The following is a 13,039-nucleotide window of genomic DNA, read 5'->3' as shown; positions in this document are numbered from 1 at the left end:
GTACTCTTAACTTCATCCTTTACCAATGCAAATGGGTCAAGGGGATGAACAGCCTCCTTCAGCTCCGATGTAACAGACTTGAGTGGCTGAATGGCCTGCTGCGTTTCCTAAATACAAGGGACGAGGGCTTGAATCGCCTCCTCCTGGATCGACTGGGTTATATTAATTGGAATTCAGAAGAATGAGAGGGGATTGCATAGAAACAGATACAATTCTGATGGGGATTGACGAGTTAAATGCAGGAAGAATGTTCCCGATGTTAGGGAAATCCAGAACTAGGGGTCAGAGTCTAAGGATAAGGGATAAGCCATTTAGGACTGAGATGAGGAGAAACGTCTTCACTCAGAGAATTGTGAACCTGTGGAATTCTCTATCACAGAAAGTTGTTGTAGCCAGTTCGTTAGATATATTCAAAAGGGAGTAAGATGTGCCACTTAGTGCTAAAGGGATCAAGTAGTATGGAGAGAAAGCAGAAATTATGTACTGATTTTGCATGATCAGCCATCATCATATGAATGGTGGCGCAGGCTCGAAGGGCCAAATGGCCTACTCCTGCATCCATTTTCTATGTTTGTATGTTTCTCTGTATCCTCTTGATGTCTAATAGGCTGAACAGCGTTTAATCATCCCCTCTATTCCAATGTAAGTGTTTTGTAGGGCCGAATAGTGTACTTCTGTGTAATATTTATGGGGGCTCAATGACGTCCTCTTGTTCCATTGCCACAGGCTCGAAGGACTGAATCGCCTCTACCCATTCCAGCGTAACAGGCTCAAGTGGATGAATGGCCTCCTCCTATTCTTGTGTAACAAACTCGAGTGGCTGAATGCCCTCCTGCTGTCTTGTCTAACAAGCTTGAGGGATTGAATGAACTCCTCGTGTTCCTGATTAACCAGCCTTTGTGGGTTGAATATTCTTCTCCTGTTCCTATGTAAGCGGCTCGCGAGATTGAATGTCCTCCTCTTTTTCTAGTGTATGAGCATCTATGCGCTTAATGACAACCTCCTGTTCCGATGCAACGGATTCGAGGGGCAGAATTGCCTTTTCCTATAACTATAAAACTGTCTGGAAAGTGCTGAATCGCTCATCTCCTGGTCTTATTTAAAACGCTGGAAAAGTTGAATGGTGGCCACCTGTTACTATTTAACATGTATGAGGGGATGAATAGCCTGCTCCTGCGTACAAGCTTCAAGGTACTGAAAGTCTTCTTCCTGTGCAATCGCCTCACATCATCATCATCATCATCATAGGCAGTCCCTCGGAATGGAGGAAGAGTTGCTTCGACTCTTAGCATGAGTTGGTAGGTGGCTGTACAGTCTAATACTGGAACCACAGTCTCTGTCACAAGTGGGACAGACAGTGTTTGAAGTAAAGGGTGGGCGTGGAGTCTGGTATGTTGCACGCTCTTTCCGCTGCCTGCGCCTGATGTCTGCATGCTCTCGGGGATAAGACATGAGCAGCTCAGTGCCCTCCAGGATGCACTTGCTCCACTTAGGGCGGTCATGGGCCAGTGACTCCCAAGTGTCAGTGGGAATGTCACACCTTATCAGGGAGGCATTGAGTGTGTCCTTGTAACGTTTCCACTTCACACCTTTGGCTCGTTGGCCGTGGACGAGTTGCGAGTAGAGATCTTGCTTTGGGTGTCTCGTTTCTGGCATGCAAACTATGTGGCCTGCTCAACGGAGCTGATCATGTGTAGTCAGTGCTACAATGCTGGGTATCTTGACCTGGACGAGGCTATTAAATTTGGTGCATCTGTCCTCCCAGGACATTTGTAGGATCTTTCGGACAAATCGTTGGTGGAATTTCTCCAACGACTTGCGGTGTCTAATTTACATGTTCCACATCTCTGAGCAGTACAGGAGGGCAGGTATTACGACGGCCTGTCGACCATGAGCTTAGTGAAAATATTGAAGTTCTGGTCTTCAAATATACTTGTCCACAGGCGGCCGAAGGCTGCACTGGCGCACTGGAGACGTTGTTGGATCTTGTCATCAATGCCAGCTATTGTTGATAGGAGGCGCCCGAAATAATGAATTGGTCCACGTTTTCCAGGGCCGTACCATAGATGTTGATGACTGGGGGGCAGTGCTGTGCAGCGAGGACAGGTTGGTGGAGGACCTTTGTCTTCCTGATGTTTAGAGCAAGCGCCATGCTTTCGTGTACTTCAGTAAATACCTCGACTGTGTCCTGGAGTTCAGCCTCTGTGTGAGCACAGACGAAGGCGTCATCCGCGTACTGTAGCTCACGACTGTGGTTGGGATGGTCTTGGACCTGGCCTAGCGATGGCAAAGGATGAACAGGTTTCCCCTGGTTCTGTAGTTTAGTTCCACTCCAGCGGGGAGCTTGTGGACTGTGAGGTGGAACATGGCAGCGAGGAAGAATGAGTATAGGGTTGGAGCGTTGACGCAGAATGCTTGACCCCCGGTCCGGAAGTGGATTGCGTCTGTGATGGATCCGTTGGTAATGATCACGGCCTGCATGTCACCGTGGAGCAGGCGGAGGATGGTGACTTACTTTTGGTGGCGTCCGAAACGGAGGAGGACGCTCCTTAAGCGCTCGTGGTTGAGAGTGGGAAAGGCATTTGTAAGGTCGAAGAAGGCCATGTTTCCTGCATTTTTCCTGCAGCTGTCATTCTGCAAAAGATCATGTCCGTTGTTCCCCGGAGGGGACGAAATCTGCTCTGCAGCTCCTCGGCCACAGGGAGAAGTCAGTTGAGGAGGAGGCTAGCGACGACTTTCCAAGTGGCTGATAGCAGGGAGAATCCCCTTTAGTTGCTGCTCATCGCCTTATTAAAGATGTCCACGATCACTGAATCACTAAGATCTCCCGGCATGCTTTCCCACTCCAAATGAGAGAAAGAAGGTCAGGTATTCGCGCCAGCAGTGCCTCACCGCCATACTTTAGTGCCTCAGCAATGATTCCGTCAGCCCCCATAGCCTTGTTATTTTTTAGCTTTCTTATGGCGTTTTCTACCTCGTGCAGTGTTGGGGTCTCATTGAGGTGGTGGCGGCAATGGAATCAAGTACACTCCTGTCAAGCATTGGATTACATCGGATATACAGCACTGAAACCGGCCATTCGCCTCAGCCAGTCTTTTATGCTCCATTGGAGCCTCCGCTTAACATTCCTCAACAGCCTAATGCTCTATTCCCTTCCCTCTGATATGTCTGTCTAGCCGCTCCTTAAATACTTCCATATTATTCTCTTCAACCACTCCCTGTGGTACCGAGTTACACAATATCACCACTCTTTGGGTAAATACGTTTCTTCTGGATTCCCTATTTTGATTTCATGGTGACTATCTTATATTGATAGCGTCTAGTTATTCTGATCCCACCAAGTTGATACATTCTAACTGTATCCACTCCATCAAAATCTTTCATAATTTTAAATGTCTGTATCAGGTCACGCCTCAGCCTTCCTTTTTCAAGAGAAAAGAGACACTGCCTGTTCATCCTTTCCTGATTTGTATACGCTGTCTGTTCTGGTAACATCCTTGAAAATATTTTCTGCATCCTCTGAAATGCCTTTATGCCCTTTTTATAATATGACGACCAGAACTGTACGTGGTACTCTAAGCGTGATCTGATGAAGGTTAAATACAGGTTACCATAATGTCGCTAATTTTCAATTCTTTATGTCTAGAAATAAATCATGGTGTTTGGTTTGCTTTTTATGGCCTTGCTAACTTATGCCGTTATTTTTTGGAGATTTTGTATTTGTACTCCGATATCCCTTTGTTCCTGTACACCACCCAGACTGGCACCTTCCAATAATAAGTGACCTCACTAAGTCTCCTCCTTATTTGTAACCCCTCACATTTAGATGGTTTGAAATTCATTTGCCAATTATATGCCCATTCTGCAAGTTTATTCATGTCCTCTTGTAAGTTACTGCAATGTACCTCCGTATTTACTATCCCTCCTAATTTGGTGTCACCCGCACATTTAGAAATGTTGTTTTTGATTCCGACGTCGAAATCTTTAATATTAATTATGAACAACAGTGGTCCCAGCACCGAACCTTGTGGAACGCCACTAACCACCTTCTGCGGCTAAGAAACGCTAAGTTTTATACCCACTCTTTGATTTCTGTCTTGAAGCCAGCTAGCTAACCGTTCTGCTAGTTGTCACCTGACTCCGCATTCTCTGACCTGGCTTGAGGCATTTCTTGTTCCGATGTAACAATCTATTTTTTTTATTTTATTCATTCAAGCATGTCGACATCGCTAGCAGGGGCCGGATTTGTTGCCCATCTCCATCTGCCCTTGTGAATTGTTGGTGATTCATTTTACGCAACCGACTGGCTCGACAGGCCATTTCAGAGCCCAGTTCAGAGCCAACAACATTGCTGTGGGTTTGGAGTCACATGTTTGCCCAGACCGGTAAGGACGGTAGAATTATTTCCTGAAAGGAGACAAGTGAACCAGATGAGGAGTTTGTTACAATGGTTATCATTATTGATACTTTTAAAATTCCAGATTTACTTAATTGAATTTAAATTTCCCCACTCTCGTACTGGACTATGATTTCTTCTCTCTGTATTATTAGTCCAGTGACATAACCATCATGCTTCTATGATTGACCTCCATCTATGTAATGCGCTCAAGGTGCTGAATGACACCTCCTATTCATTTGCAACAGGTTGAGGGAAGGAATGGTGTGCCCTGTTCCTACGCAACAGGACCGGGAGATTGATGAGCCTCCTCCTGTTCCTGTGTAACTGGTTCGTGAGTCGCAAATGCCTCATTCTCAGCCTTTCGAATGGCTAAATGGACTTCGTCTCTTCTTATAGATAAGACTCAAGGAGCTGAATGGCTTCCGCCAGTCCTCTGCCTCAGGTTCAATGGGTTAATGGCCTTCCCTTGTCCTTGTGCAACAGACTGGAGAGGTTCAATGACATCCTTCTATTTCTGCTCAACAGCTTCATTGGTTTGGCATTGCCTTATGGTCAACTATGCGAAAGGTTCGAGCGACCGAATGGAGTTCGACATTTCTTGTAAAACAGGCGCACACAGCTGAATGGTTTCATCCTGCCCTTTGCAATTGGTTTGAGGGTTTAAGTGACTCATTGGCCTCCACCTGCCCCTGTGTAACAGGCTCGATTGCTTGCATCTGTTACTATGCAAAATATTCAGATGATAATTGGGAAGGACTGGAGCCACTTGTGCAACAGAAAGTGCAGGGACCACAGTGAGCCTTCTCTGAAGTATTGCTTTGATGCAAAGTTCACTGTGCGGCCCAGGCTCAAATCCTGACTCTGGCGGGAGTCGAGCCCAGAAACTTTGAATGTTTAATATGCCCAGAATTAAAAATATAACATGCTATCCATTGCGCGACAGAGTCGACAAATTGTGCATCAATACAAAAGTAAAATAGTGTTGATGCGTAATCTGAGCTAAACAAAATCCTGAAACACTCAGCGATTGAGGCAGAATCTGCAGAGAGAGAAACAGAGTGAACGTTTGTGGTCGATGAACTTGCATAGGCACTGGATCAATATCCGCCGTCTAAAACGGATGTCCTGTCAGACCCGAATCATTATGTTTGAAAGGGATGTTTTATCATGGACTCGAAGAGCCTTTCAGCACGGAAGGAGGCCACTTCGGCCCAGCGTGTCCGCACCGTCCGAAAATTGCTATCCCAGCTAATCCCACTTTCCAACTCTTCTTGTAACCATATAACAATCTATCTTTTTATGTTATTCATTCAAGCATGTTGTCATCGCTAGAAAGCGGTTAATGGCCTTCTCCTGTTGTTGTGTAACAGACTGGAGAGGCTCAACTGCCTCCTACTATTTCTGTGCAACAGGTTCGTTGGTTTGGCATTGCCTTCTCCTCGTCTATGCAACAAGTTCGCGCGACCGAATTTGTTGCAGTCATCCTCAGTATTGAATATCCAACTAATTTGGCATCATCCGCAAATTGAGAAATTGTGTTTTTGATTCGCAGGTAGAAGTCATTAATATAAATTGTAAACAACAGTGGTCCCAGCACCGGTCCTTGTGGAACAGCACTACCCACCTTCTGCCACTCCAAAAAGCTAACTTTTACCCCTACTCTCTGCTTTCTGTCTGAAAGCCAGCTAGCTATGCATTTATCTAGTTGTCTCCTGATTCCACATTCTATGACCTGTCTTGCGGTTCTTCTTTCTCCCGTGTAACAATCTCGAGATCCTATTGTTTCTTTTATTAATTCTAGTATGTGGACAATGCTAGCAAGGGCAGCCTTTGTTGCACTTCCCTAATTGCCCTTGTGAAGGTGATGGTTAGCCACCTTATGCAAATGAGTTTCTCGCTGGGCCTTTTCAGAGGGCCGTAAAGAGCCAACCACGTTGCTCTGGATCTGGAGCCACATTTGGGCCCAGACCAGTAAGGACGGCAGATTTCCTTCACTAAAGGAGACTATTGAACGAGATGGGTGTGTTGCGTCAATGGTCAACATTATTAATACTTTTAAAATTCTAGATGTGTTTAATTAAATTTAAATTGTCCTGCTCTCTTGGTGGACTATGATTTTCTCTCACTGCATTACGAGTCCAGTGCCACAGGCCTCCGGCTGTGTAATGTGCTAGAGGTGCTGAATGACTCAGGCTGTTCCTGTGCAATAGTTTGAGGGACGGAATGTCATCCTCCCAGTCCTATGTAACAGGTTCTGGGGATTGATTAGTCTCCACCTGTTCCTATATAACAGGTCGTTTGGTCTGAAATGCCTCGTCCTAATCCTATGCAACGTTTTCTATTGAGGGGAGAGCGGAGTGGGGTTCCGGATGTGGCGCCGCAGGGGGGCGGCGGAGGTCGTGTTGCAAAGAAATCTAGAATGCGAAAGAGAAATGAAAATGAAGCAATGCCGGAAAGTGATTGTTGTAATGTAACCACATTATGTCAAGAAGGGACAGAGCATAGAAACAAAAGGGGGCACGAACAAAAAGGATCCTGATAAGAAAAAAAGCGATAAGATAAATCGAGTTATAGTGCAAAAAAATGCTACGATCTCTAATAATGTTAAAAAGATAAATACAAAAGTATTGTATCTGAATGGACGTAGCATCTGTAATAGGATAGAAGAATTAACAGCGCAAAAAGATGTAAATAGATACAATATCGGTGCAATTACAGATATATGGTTGCATGGTGACCAGGGTTGGGAACTGAATATCAAATGATATTCGGTATTTAGAAAGGACAGGGAAAAAGGAAGAGCGGATTGTGTTGCGTTGTTGGTAAAGGATGATATCAGTGCAATAATGAGAAAGGTATTCGGCTCAGAAAGACAAGATGTAGATTCAGTTGGATGGCGCTAAGGAGAACGAAGGACCAGAAAGGATTGGTGTGAGTTGTCCATAGGCCTCCAAACAGTTGTAGTAGTGTAGAGGATAACATTAACAGGAAATCAGAGCTGCATGTAACAAGGGTACTACCATCATCGAAGGTGACTTTAAACTACATATAAATTAAAATAATAATAATGTGGCTGATGCATTCCTGGCGTTTGGACCAGTTGTTTTTTGTACCCAGTATTTTGCGCAGCGTACTAGGGAACAGAATATCCTAGATTGGATCTTGTGTAATGAGAAGGGGTTAATTAAAAGTCAAGTTGTCTAAGCAAAGGAAACTACGAATGCATGGGGAATGAATTGCATGGGGTATGATAGATTGGGAAGAGTCAATAAACGTCATGTTGGTGGATGGGCAAGGACTAACATTTCAGGATTGAATGTACCAATTGCGGCAGTTATACTTTCCTTTCTGGTGTAAAAAAAAGGATGCTGGCCCAACCATGGTTAACAAAATAAATTAAGGATAGTATTAGATTCAAAGAAGAATTAGACAAAGTTGCCAGAAAAAGTACAAGCCTGAGGATGGGGAACAATTTAGAATACAGCAAAAATGTGCCAAGAGATTGATTGAGAGGCGAGAAATAGAGTATAAGAGTGAACTTGCAAGGAACATAAAAACCGGCTGCAGTAGATTCTGCAAGTTCGTAAAAAGGAAAAGATTAGTGAAGACAAATGTTGGCCCTTTAAAGACAGAAACGGGGGAATTTATAACGTGGAACAAGGAAATGGAAGGACAATTAAATACATACTTCTTTTCTGTCTTCACGGAGGACATAAATAACATCCCAAAAATGCTTGTGAACCAAAAGTCTAGTGAGCAAGAGGAATTAACGGACATGATTATTTGTAAGAAAATAGTGCTGAGGAAACTAACGGGAATGAAGGCCGATAAATCCCCAGGGCCTGATGATCTGCATCCCAGAGTAATAAAAGAAGTTACAATGGAAATAGTGCATGCATTGGTTGACAACTTCCAAACATCTCTAGATTATGGAACAGTTCCTGCAGTTTGCACGGCGGCAAATGTAACCCCACTGTTTAAAAATGGAGGGAGAGTGAAAACAAGGAACTGCAGACCGGTTAGCCGAACGCCAGTTGTAGGGTAAATGCGAGAAACTATAGTAAAGGATATTATAACGGAACGCTAAGATAATACCAAAGGGATAAGACAATGTCAACATGAAGTCATGAAAAGAAAATCATGTTTGATAAACCTACTCGAGTTTTTGAGGATGTAACTGATAGAAAAGTTAAGGGCGAACCAGTGGATATAGTGTATTTGGATTTTCAGAAGACCTCTGATAAAGTCCCACGTAAGATATAGTGTGCAAAAATTAAAACGTATATGATAAGGGGTAATTTACTAGCATGGATTGAAAATTGGTTAATGGACTGGAAACAGGATCGATGGGCAGGGGGACCTGGTGTCCTTGTTAAATAGTATATTGAAAGCATACATACAGGTGCAGCAAGCAGTGAGAAAGGCAGATGGTATGTTGGCCTTCATTCCAAGAGGATGTGAGTAAATGAGTAAAGATGTGTTACTACAATTCTACAGTGACTTGGTGAGACCGCACCTGGAGTATTGTGTGCAGTTTTGGTTCCGTTACCGAAGAAATTATATACTTGCCATAGAGGGAGTGCAGCGAAGGTTCACCAGATGGATTATTGGGATGGCAGGACTGTCGTATGAGCACAGATTGGGTCGACTCCGCCTGTATTCTGTAGAGTTCAGAAGAATGAGAGAGGATCTCATTGAAACGTATACCATTCTGAAAGGGTTGAATAGACTGGATGCGGGGAAGATGAGTCACCTCATTGGGAAGGTTATAACAAGGGGTCACAGTCTCAGGATACGGGGTAGGAAATTTAGGAAGGAGAAGGTGAGATTTTTTTTTCATTCAGAGTGTGGTGCAGCTATGGAATTCCCTTCCACAGAAGGCTGTGAATGACGAGTCGCTGAATATATTTAAGAGGGAGATAGATTTCTAGACACAAAAGACATCAAGTGAATTGGGGGGAAAGCATGAATATGGTGTTGAGATAGAAGATTAGGAATGATCATATCAAATGGCGGTGCAGACTCGAAGGGCCGAATGGACGACGACTGCTGCCGTTTTCTATGTTTCTAAGTTCTAGGATCTAAATGGACTTATACTCTTCTTGTAGAGCAAGCTCAAGGAACTGATCGGCTTCTGCCTCTCCGAAGGCTCAGATTTGAGGTGTTAATGTCCTCCTCCTTTCCCTGTGCAACAGTGCAGTGCGGCTGAATGGCCTCCAGCTAATTCTGTGCAACAGGAAAGTGTGCCTCCTCGTCATCTATGCAGCAGGTACGAGCGGCCGAAGGCATTCTACTATTCTTGTATAAAAGGCCCAAGGATCTGAAGTACTTCCTCTTGATCTTTTCAACTGGCTCGAGGGGCTAATGGAATTCTGATGTCCTTCTGTAACAGGTTCGATGGCTTGCTCTTGTTCCTGTGTAATAGACTCAGGTTCTAAGAGAACTCAATGGAAAAGTGAGTAGAATTGGAGCAACTTGTGTAGCAGGAACTGCTGGGAACGCAGTTTCCCTTCTCTGAAGTATAGATTTGCTGCAAAATGCACTGAGCTGCCGAAGAAACACCAGATCATGACCTAAATTCCGACTGAAATCCGACCTATCCAGACTAATGCCGCTTTCCAGCTCTTGCTCCATAGCCGTTTAGGTTACTGGAATTGAAGTGCACATTCAAGGACTTTTTAAAGTGGTGAGGACTTCTGCCTCTAAATCTGTTTCAGGAGTGAGTTCCAGACTCTCAACACCCCTAGGTGAAAACAGTGTAACACAAATTCCGGAAAACCTCCTCCCAATTACTTTAAATCGATGACGCCTGGTTGTTGGCCACCCTGCGAAGGGAAATAGATCCTTTCTATGCACTCGATCTAGGCCACTCATAATTTTATTCACTTCAATACGGACCCCCTTAGCCTCCTCTGTTCCAAAGAAAACAAACCCAGCCGATGCAATATTTACTCAGAGCTAAATTCACCATCCGCCGAAATCTAACCTGTATGCTCACGGGTGCTGTCTGACCATTCCTGTAATGAGGTGACCAGAGAAGCATGCAATAATCTAGCTGTGGCCCAACTAGAGTTTCACACATTTGAAGCATTAATTCCTCGATCTTATATGCTATGGCTCATCTAATGAAGGCAAGTATTCAAGTATTCCGTGTTGCTTCTCAACATAGAAACATCGAAAATAGATTCAGCAGCATGCCATTCGACACTTCGAGCCTGCACCACCACTCAATAAGATCATGGCTGATCATTCTCCAGTACCGCTTTCATGTTTCCTCCCTATCTCTTGAATCTTTTAGACATAAAGGCCACAATAACTCCCTGTTGAATATATCCAATGAACTGGCATCAACAACTCTTTGCGGCAGGGAATTCCACAGGTTAACAACTGTCTGATTCTAGCCAATTCACGCCTCATACCATCGAAATTACCTTTCCTTTAGTTCAGGTCCCTAGTTTCTGAATTAACTGTGTCACTCTCCATCTTATGAAGAATTCTACCATGTTATGATCACTCTTCCCCAAGGGGCCTCGCACAACAAGATTGCCAATTTGTCCCTTCTCATTACACATCACCTAGTCCACGATGGCCAGCTCTCGATGTGGTTCCTCGACATATTGGTCTGGAAAACTATCCCGAATATACTCCAGGAAATCGTCCTCCACCGCATTGCTACCAGTTTGGTCAGCCCAATCAACATATAGATTAAAGTCGATCATGATAACTGCTGTACCTTTATTGCACACATCCCTTATGTCTTGTTTTATGCTGTCCCCAACCTCACTACTACAGTTCGGAGGTCTGTACACAATTCCCACTAGCGTTTTCTGCCATTAGGTTTTCTGCAGCTCCCCCCATACCGCTTCCAAATCATCCATGCTAATGTCCCTCCTTATCATTGTATTAATTTCCTCTTGAACCAGCAACTCCACCCCGCCTCCTTTTCCTTTCTGTCTATCCTTCACAAGCATCTTATCTACCTGCCCTGCTACCGTCAAGGAGTCTGTGGACATGCACTCCAAGGTCATTTGCACCTCGACACTCATCAGTGTCCTATCATTTAATGTTTATTCGCTTTCCCTATAAGCACTCCCCAAATGCATTATCTAACACTTATCCGGGTTAAATTCCATTAAACCCCTGACCAGTTCTTTGATATCTATCTGCAATGTACAGCTTTCTTCCTCATTATCAAGCATACCTGGTTGGCCAATCTTTTAGTCAATTGCGCTAATTTGTATTTAGTGGCTCCATGTCAAATTTGTATCGCATAATACTCTTGTGAAGCGCCTTGGACGTTTCGCTAATTTCAAGGTGCGAATTATATAATTTGTTGTTGTTGTTTAAAATGTGTGTTACATAAGGTTATATAGAGATTGCATCACAGAAATAGACAATTGTACCTAACTGGTGTTGCTAGAGTTAATGCTGCACACTACCCTACTTCACTTGATCCTATCAGCATATTGTTCTATTGCTTTCTGAGTCATGTGCTCAGGTAATTCCTTTTAAAATGAATCTGTGCTATTCGCCTCAACTACTGCTCATGTAGCATCTTCCACATTGTAACCACTCTTTGGTAAATAAGTTGCTCTTGAATTGTCGACTGAATTTATCAGTGCCCTCCTGTTCTGAACTCCTGCACAATAGCAAATATTTTCTCCACATCAACTCGATCAAATACCTTCATAATGTTAAAAATATATCTCCGTTGTTTTTCGAGAAAGAAGTTCCCCAGACTGTTCAGTTTTTCCCGAAATGTAAATTCTTTCAGTTCTGACCGAAATCTTTCCTTCTTTGCTGTGAGATTTTGTGATTCTATAATTTAATTTTCGCATCGTCTGGGAGAACCAACAGCAATCATGCAGGCGGACTCTCTGATAAATAGCACCAACGATTCGACTATTAAAGCAGTTTTATTGTATAGCTGCGATGGCCGAGTGGTTAAGGCGTTGGACTTGAAATCCAATGTGGTTTTCCCCGCGCAGGTTCGAACCCTGCTCGCAGCGATTCTACAGGTGCTCTTTTTTTATCGACTCACGGGGAACTCATTGGAATCTGATCACAAATCCCTCCACTGCCCTTTATTACACTGATTGACGCGAAGCTGTTGTTCGAACTGGAAACATTAATAGTTTATCGGTATTAATTGTTGGTTCTTTCGAATCTATCTGCAAAAATCAGTGAGCAATATACACAGCATGAAAAAAATGTCTTTTAATAAAGATCAGTGCATTGTTTGGGAGGAACTCACCTTTAGTTAATGAGTGCGAACGAGGTTTGGTTTTATAAAGATGAACAAGTTTTGCCAAAATGACCACGGCAGCGTTTGACGTTGCAATTTTCTGATAACATCAGTGTTTGCATCAAAGTAGATGCCTTATCCATTAAGCGATGTGGCCCCTGCAGTTTGCAGCAGACTAATATACAGCAAAAATCTAATGGGTCAAAGTGTAATAGAAAGGCAAACATGAAATCTCGGTGCCGCAATGCAATGAGTATTCGGAACCGAGGGCAGGGCTCTGAGCTAGTTAGAGTGGGTGAGAGCTCAGATCACAGGACCCCAAGAAAACATGCAAAAGGCAGGAGGCAACAGAGCAGAGTAGTACTGGGGTAAGTGTAAACGACAAGGTGATAGGA

The 13,039-nt window shown here is 43.8% G+C and overlaps 1 non-coding gene across 1 annotated transcript; it reads left to right on the top strand.

The window, feature by feature from the left end:
* The first annotated feature begins 12,325 nt into the window (after positions 1 to 12,325).
* Positions 12,326 to 12,408, top strand: trnas-uga (transfer RNA serine (anticodon UGA)). The gene has a single exon. It is a non-coding gene; the product is annotated as a tRNA-Ser (tRNA).
* The last annotated feature ends 631 nt before the right edge of the window (positions 12,409 to 13,039 follow it).

Source organism: Pristiophorus japonicus, unplaced genomic scaffold (assembly GCF_044704955.1).
Source record: "Pristiophorus japonicus isolate sPriJap1 unplaced genomic scaffold, sPriJap1.hap1 HAP1_SCAFFOLD_33, whole genome shotgun sequence".
Taxonomy (NCBI): domain Eukaryota; kingdom Metazoa; phylum Chordata; class Chondrichthyes; family Pristiophoridae; genus Pristiophorus; species Pristiophorus japonicus.
The sequence above is the reverse complement of the archived record's forward strand: the minus strand, read 5'-3'. Positions and strand labels throughout refer to the sequence as shown.